Source organism: Triticum aestivum, chromosome 7D, assembly GCF_018294505.1.
Source record: "Triticum aestivum cultivar Chinese Spring chromosome 7D, IWGSC CS RefSeq v2.1, whole genome shotgun sequence".
Taxonomy (NCBI): Eukaryota; Viridiplantae; Streptophyta; class Magnoliopsida; order Poales; family Poaceae; genus Triticum; species Triticum aestivum.
In genome coordinates, this window is record NC_057814.1 from 178,466,241 (window position 1) to 178,473,540 (window position 7,300).

Genomic DNA, 7,300 nt, shown 5'->3' on the forward strand with positions numbered 1-7,300 from the left:
CCCCCCCCCCCCCATCTTTGCTAGCCAAAAATTCCGCACCAAGTAGAGATACTACTTGTGCATCCAAAAACCCTTAAACCCTAATCTTATTTTCAAGAGTCCACCATACCTACCTAAGGATTGAGTAAGATCCTTCAAGTAATTTGTCATCGGTGCAATAAGACAATAAAAACTGCTTCTAAAAGTGTTAGATCATTTAGTATAAAAGAAAATTGAGCGTTGTACGAACTTGTGATGGCCAAGAATAAAAGCGACATACTGCATAATAAAGGTTGCCATCATAAGGGGCAATATAACGTGATATTCTTTTGCACTAAGAGATTGGGCATACAAACAAAAAGCGCATGAAAACCTCTGCTTCGCTCTGCGAAGGGCTTATCTTTTACTTTTATGTATTTACTTTCATGCAAGATTCAAAGTTTTTCTCTCTATTCCTTTTTTATTTCCTCTTTTGGCAAGCATCATGTGGTGAGGAAAGATCTAGGCACATATATCCAGTTGGATATGGGTAGCATGAGTTATTATTATTGACATCATCCTCGAGGTGAGTATGTTGGGAGGCGAAACTATAAGCCCATATCTTTCTATGTGTCCGGTTGAAACGTCTTGCTCATGTGTATGCGGTGAGTGTTAGCAATCATAGAAGACTATATGATGGCTGAGTATGTGGACTTGCATAAAGGCTCCGATACGTGACCCTTCCTGAAAAGATGATGAATTGTAGTTGCAAAGTTGACTGAGAACATAGTTTGTTGGTTTCCAACAGAGTTTATGCTTTATACATCGATGTTGTGATGAATTGTTACTTATTCATGAGAAGTCTATGATAAAAGTTTTATGTTTAAGGTTGTTGCTGTTATAATAACTAGCAGAGTGGCCCGCCCGATGTGCGGGCTAGACTTTTTAGATTTTTATCAATATAATGCGGGCAACCTCTTTTATTTGTCGAGCATTTTTTTTAAAGCAACTACTTAGATGATGTTGGTGTTCTTGATTTTTACAATCCAGTATAATGTTCCTCTTCATTAAAATATTCTTTAAAATTTGACGGATCCTAGATAATGAACATTAATGAAAATTTAGCATTTGTTACACAAATCTAATAATTCAAATTTAATTAAAGTGTCCTTTAACCCTATACCTTTATTTTTCCTAGGGAACTTCCGAGCTCCCATCTCCTCATTTAAAGGATGATTAACGATATAAATCGTGCATTTTTATAAAGTACAAATATGTGTCAAACTGGTACACTGATGGAACATGATATTAGAAAAGTGTTAATATTATATTATTTTAATCATATTATATATATTTGATGAATAACTATAAAAATGATTTTTGCATATACAAGAATGATTTGAGATTATCCCGTAAAAAATGATTTGAGATTTTCTTAAGTATTACTTGACATATAAAGCACTTTGACTTTCATTTAATACTAATTTTTTTGCAAGTGAATACTACTAATGCTTTAACTGTAGATAGGATTACGGATAAAGAGCAAAAGATTACTGCATGCATAGGATACTCAAATTTCTCTTGAGGACACCTAACCACAGTTTATAAAATGAGAATGCTAAAAATCTTACCCAAGCTATTGAAATACCATTATGTCGGTATATGCATAATTTGGAATGGCATATTTTAATCCAATAGTTCAAGATGGGTCAATAGGTAGTGTTTCCTCTTTACCATTGGATCTACATATAATACATAGGAATAAGTTTACAGTAACATATCTTAGTGGAAACCATTCTATATGAATGAGTAGACTCGTAAGAGGGAGTGCAAAGGATATTCTTGGAATAATCGAATAAGCTAGCAATACTCAAACTACATCGTTGTTGGCATAACATGGGTAAACAAACTATTTCAGAAAAACGGCCATCGCCGGACTTGGAATATTTGAGGGGTGTACCTTAAAGAAGTGAGTTTTACAATATGCAGTAGAATGAATTTTTACATTTGGCATGTATAGATTGCTAAAATATATAAGAAGAATGGGACACTCAGTTTAGCATCAACGTGCTTAGAATTAAATGTGATAACAAATCATCAATTTTAGTTAAGTTGTGGCTGTCATATGCACATACAAATAATTAAGTCACCTCACCAATATCAGTCAAGTGAATTCTCTACACGGTAATCAATCTCCTGTAGAAGTTTTGTCACCTCACCAGGATATAAATGTGAGCGTTTGTCAGCACTATCAGGTGTACTACATAGTAAAATCATAGGCCCATAATGTTGACAAATTCTATTTGAAGCATAGCTTCAGAAATTTTTAATCATCACACAGTGCTAATGATCTGTAAATTTGGACAAACTAATATGTCAGGCTTATCACAAGTGTCATACATGACGTAGAATCTAATTTCACTCATGTGATTCATAGACAGACCCAACACTTGTTTGGGTGTAAGAAAAAAAACTGGGTTAAAAGACCACAATTAGTACAGTATCATGTACTATTATTCCGCCCAAAAAGCATCTTGTACTCTCAGAGTTATGGACGTCTAGGTTTTTTGATGTTTCTTTGAGAGGTGAGGTATATATATGGTTCTAAAGACATGGAAGAACCCATATCCAATGCGCTCCTTAAAAAATTGTCTGTACAAATATAAAGTTTTCAACATTGTCTAGAAATTAGCTAGCAGCTGCATTAAAGGCAATAGAAAATTGGGGTGTACTATACTGGCAACACTGGCACAAATCCATCGTCTAAATCCTTGATATTGCCAATAAATAAGAGATTTTGGTCAGTCTATGCATTTGAGTTGTTTCTCATTCTGTGGCAGTACTGAAAAACTATACATTGTTTCAAAGTACTATTTGTAGCAATAAAGCGGAGCAAATTTTGATCTGAAATAGAATCATCTAAAGATAAAGAGCTGCACTACTCAGATCATGCTAGGCGACAGAATTAAGGTAAGTTCACCGTAACTTAACAGAAGTGAGTTAGTCCACAAGCATATATGTAGATGAAAATAATGCTTACACTGTCCGCTTACCTAAATCCAAACTGATTACCCTGTTCTTTAATTTGTTCTCTGCTTGAAACTGAAACTGCACCAACTCATTCTATCAAGATCCCTTAAACATTTCAAATATTTTGAATACCTGGACAGAACATACATATATACTATGGGAGTAAGATTCTAAGCTAGGACACCGCATGATTTATCACTATGTTTGATCAACTATACACACCAAGTAACTGGGCATGTGTATGTGGAAATCAGTTTGCTTTTCTACATTGAATCATGCGTATGCAATTAACAAATTTCAAGTACTAATGTACGGCATCTATAGAAGAAAAATATCTTGTTGAAACCGAAACTGCAACAACTCATTGTATGAAGCTCCACTAAACATCTAAAACATTTCCAATACCTAGACATGACGTGCATATATACTATGGGACTAAGATTCTAAGTTTGGGCACTATTTTATCAGCTACTCATACACCAAGTAACTGGGCTTGTGTACGTGGAAATTAATTTGCTTTTCTACGATGAATCATGCACCTGCAATTAGTAAATTGCGACTACCAAGCATTGCCATTGAATAAAAAATCACCAAACAAAGCATGTTTAAGCGAAAAACAAATCAGTTTTCTACATCCAATCTTGGTGCCACCTAATGCGAGAACAAGAAGAAATTGAGCACGTCTTATGTACAACAAATCGTAGTCTGCAATTAGTTAACTATTTGAACAACCACTGTAGTTGATTAATGGGTTCTTGTTTGGTGGACAAACCTGGAGCTTGTCTTGGAGCATGAAGGCGATGCTACTATTTGCTAGAAATCCCTCAGCTTGTTCCCCAACTATTATAACCGTACATGTGGTAGTAATTACTGAAAGAACCAAATCTTCGTACTTTCAGATTTAAGGTAACTTTCATCGGATCTTTACTGGCGCCTCCCTCAACCTTGTTGCCACTTTCTTCATTGTAGAAGTTGGGTTCCAATAGAATTAATAAATCATGCATCTGCAATTAGTAAATTATGAATACCAAGATTTGGCATTGAATGAAAAGGCACCAAAGAATTGAGCATGTGTAACTGAAAATCAAATCACTTCAGTAAATCCAATTTAGGTGCCACCTAATGCGAGAACAGCAAGCATTTGTGGATGTCTTGTGTATGACAAATCGTAAATCTGCAATTAACTATCGGAACAACCACTCTAGCTAATTAATGGGTTCTCGTTTCATGAACAAACCTGCAGCTTGTCATGGAACATGAAGGCATTGCTTATATTGGCCAGAAATCCGTCAGATCGTTCCCCAATCATCATATCCTTACATGTTGTAGCAACTACTGAAAGAACCAAATCTTTGCACTTTCAGATTTAAGGTAACTTCCATAGATCTTTTCTGGCCTCTCCCTCGAGGCCTCAATCATGTTGACCTTTCTTCGCTGTAGAAGATGGGTTCCGATTGTAGATGTTTCCTCGTGCAGTACCGAGAAGCTCCTGTATATAAAAGAAACTACATACTACATAATCGATAGATTTCTACTACAAACATATGCTGGGCTTTACATAGATCCAAACTTTTATTAAGATAAGGACCTGTTCTGCAAAACAGGCAAGAGAAAAACTAATCATTAATGCAAGAGCAGCTAGAATAATAATATACTTTTTACAAACATATATATTACTTTCTGTCAAGCAGTTCATACAGAATCTACATGATAACCTCATAACCGGAGCATGATAACAAATAAAGTTAAGCCTTTATAACCTTCACATTTTGTTGCCTGACATATGGAATTTGCTCTAGAAAATAATTTGCTCAACAACTGAAGATGCCTTAACCAAAATATAAGAAGTTCACAAACCTGCTCTGATTTCTTTGAGAACTTTTCATAGCCATGACTCCTGTGGGAAAAAAGAGGCGTGGTGTGTATATAAAGAAATACTGTAGATGAAATTGTTTGAGAGGCACCTGTGGCAATGGACGTAATAGACAAAGAGAAACTGAAATACATAAGAAAAATAAAAGGCTGCTTGTAAATAACTATAGATGATACCCGTATTGCACTTTCTTAGAGTGTGCATCTCTTTATACAGAATAAAATTCTTTGAAGATTTTCACACCTGTGACAATGGAGAGAACAGATACTGAACTGCATATACCTTTACAAAAAAACTGCTTGTAAATAACTATAGATGCGAATGATATTGCGATTTCTGCTTGGAACCTGCATCTCCTTCCTATGTTTGAGAGAATAGCAGAAACATAATATACCACCAAGTACATAGTACCACGATTTGCTCATCTGAATTAAAAGAACACGAATTTGTTAACAAAGATTTACCTTCAGACATCCTTGTTCCACCAGGCTGACTGGGAAGGCGAGGCCTGTGATCTTGAGAAATCCCCATGGGGCAGCGAGAGTGAAAGAAGCAAGGTACAGTGTGAGGCAGTTGGGTTCAGATCGATCTGAAAAGCAAAACTACGATGGCGTGAAAACCAAGAGAGCGCTACTGCAAGTAAGTTTACATATCCTTCAAATATGTATAGTTATGCACAACTTTGTTCATAATTTAGTTTAGCATAACCGGGCACATCGAGTAGTTGAATGATTGATCAATAGTTAAGGGTTTGATACAAAACCTTTTAAATCAACTGCCATCTCAGCATAAAAAAAGTGCATAGATACAGACAGGTTGGTGAGAAGCTAAAAATTAGAGCAAGATTGCAACCAACGTCATATCTAAAAATCCCTCCTATTTAGAGATTAAATATCTGTAATCAAATACCTAATTTTCAGAAAAGAAACGGGATCTGGGAGCTTTGCTTCCTTGTTGTGAATCGTATAGGATCCCAGATGCGAACCCAGGGCTAAGGTGATCAGACCTAGGGTAGTTCACGGGGGAGTCTTGTATATATCAATCAGCTAGGCATCATCACTACCATAGGCATAGCACGGGAGAAGGAGATGATAGTTGAGAAATATATACCTACCTTTGATCTGGAAGGGAAGACTGGGCGGCCACGTGACGATGACATTAGGGATGGCGGCGGAGATTGCAGAAAGTCCGGGGCGATCGAGTAGGCCATGAGAAGGCGGCGGCTGTATTCATTTTTTAGGGACGACAGGAGTATTTTTTTTCTTGATGAAGGAAAGCCCCTCCGATCTTTATTCTAGTATAGCATGACGTCCAGTTTTTTTCTTTTAAAAGTCAGGTTTTAATAGGATGGCAATGGTGGGTAATTTTCTTTTATGTAAATCAAATGGTTATAAAACTTTGATCTATGAAATAGATGGTCGGATGACATTAGGGATGGCGGCGGAGATTGCAGAAAGTCCGGGGCGATCGAGTAGGCCATGAGAAGGCGGCGGCTGTATTCTTTTTTTAGGGACGACAGGAGTATTTTTTTTCTTGATGAAGGAAAGCCCCTCCGATCTTTATTCTAGTATAGCATGACGTGCAGTTTTTTTCTTTTAAAAGGCATGTTTTAATATGATGGCAATGGTGGGTAATTTTCTTTTATGTAAATCAAATGGTTATAAAACTTTGATCTATGAAATAGATGGTCGGATGACATTAGAGATGGCGGCGGAGATTGCAGAAAGTCCGGGGCGATCGAGTAGGCCATGAGAAGGCGGCGGCTGTATTCTTTTTTTAGGGACGACATGAGTATTTTTTATCTTGATGAAGGAAAGCCCCTCCGATCTTTATTCTAGTAAAGCATGACGTGCAGTTTTTTCCTTTTAAAAGGCAGGTTTTAATATGATGGCAATGGTGGGTAATTTTCTTTTATGTAAATCAAATGGTTATAAAACTTTGATCTACGAAATACATGGTCGGATGGCACTATTTTTTATGGGATCTACGAAATAGATGGTCGGATGGCGCTATTTTTATGGGATTTTCGAGCGTAATTCTCTTTTATTTGGTTAACTTGGTTAGCCCCTCAATCACTTTTTATATATAAATAGATTCACATGATGCTTCTTTGTCTGTATTTTGTTTTTACCGACACCTCTCTCTCTAAGCATGTGGACAAGCGAGATCTAAGCTTGGGGGAGTTGATACGTCCATTTTGCATCATGTTTGCCTACTGTTATTTATGATGTTTTTATCTATAATAATGCTTTTTGGAGTAATTCTAATGTCTTTTCTCTCATAATACGCAAGGTACATACAAAGAGGGAGAATTCCGGCAACTGGAAATCTGGACCTGGAAAAGCTACGTCAGGCCACCTATTCTGCACAACTCTAAATGGGCTGAAACTTCACGAGGAATTTTTATGGAATAAATTAGAAATACTGGAGCAAATAACT

At 36.5% G+C, this 7,300-nt stretch overlaps 1 long non-coding RNA gene across 1 annotated transcript; it reads right to left on the reverse strand.

Moving 5' to 3' along the window:
- Positions 1-825: 825 nt before the first annotated feature.
- Positions 826-6,110, reverse strand: LOC123168777 (uncharacterized). The gene is made up of 4 exons (XR_006484505.1): positions 5,976-6,110; positions 5,326-5,450; positions 4,226-5,104; positions 826-3,992 (listed from the first exon to the last, which is right to left on the reverse strand). It is a non-coding gene; the product is annotated as an uncharacterized lncRNA (long non-coding RNA).
- Between the last annotated feature and the right edge of the window lie 1,190 nt (positions 6,111-7,300).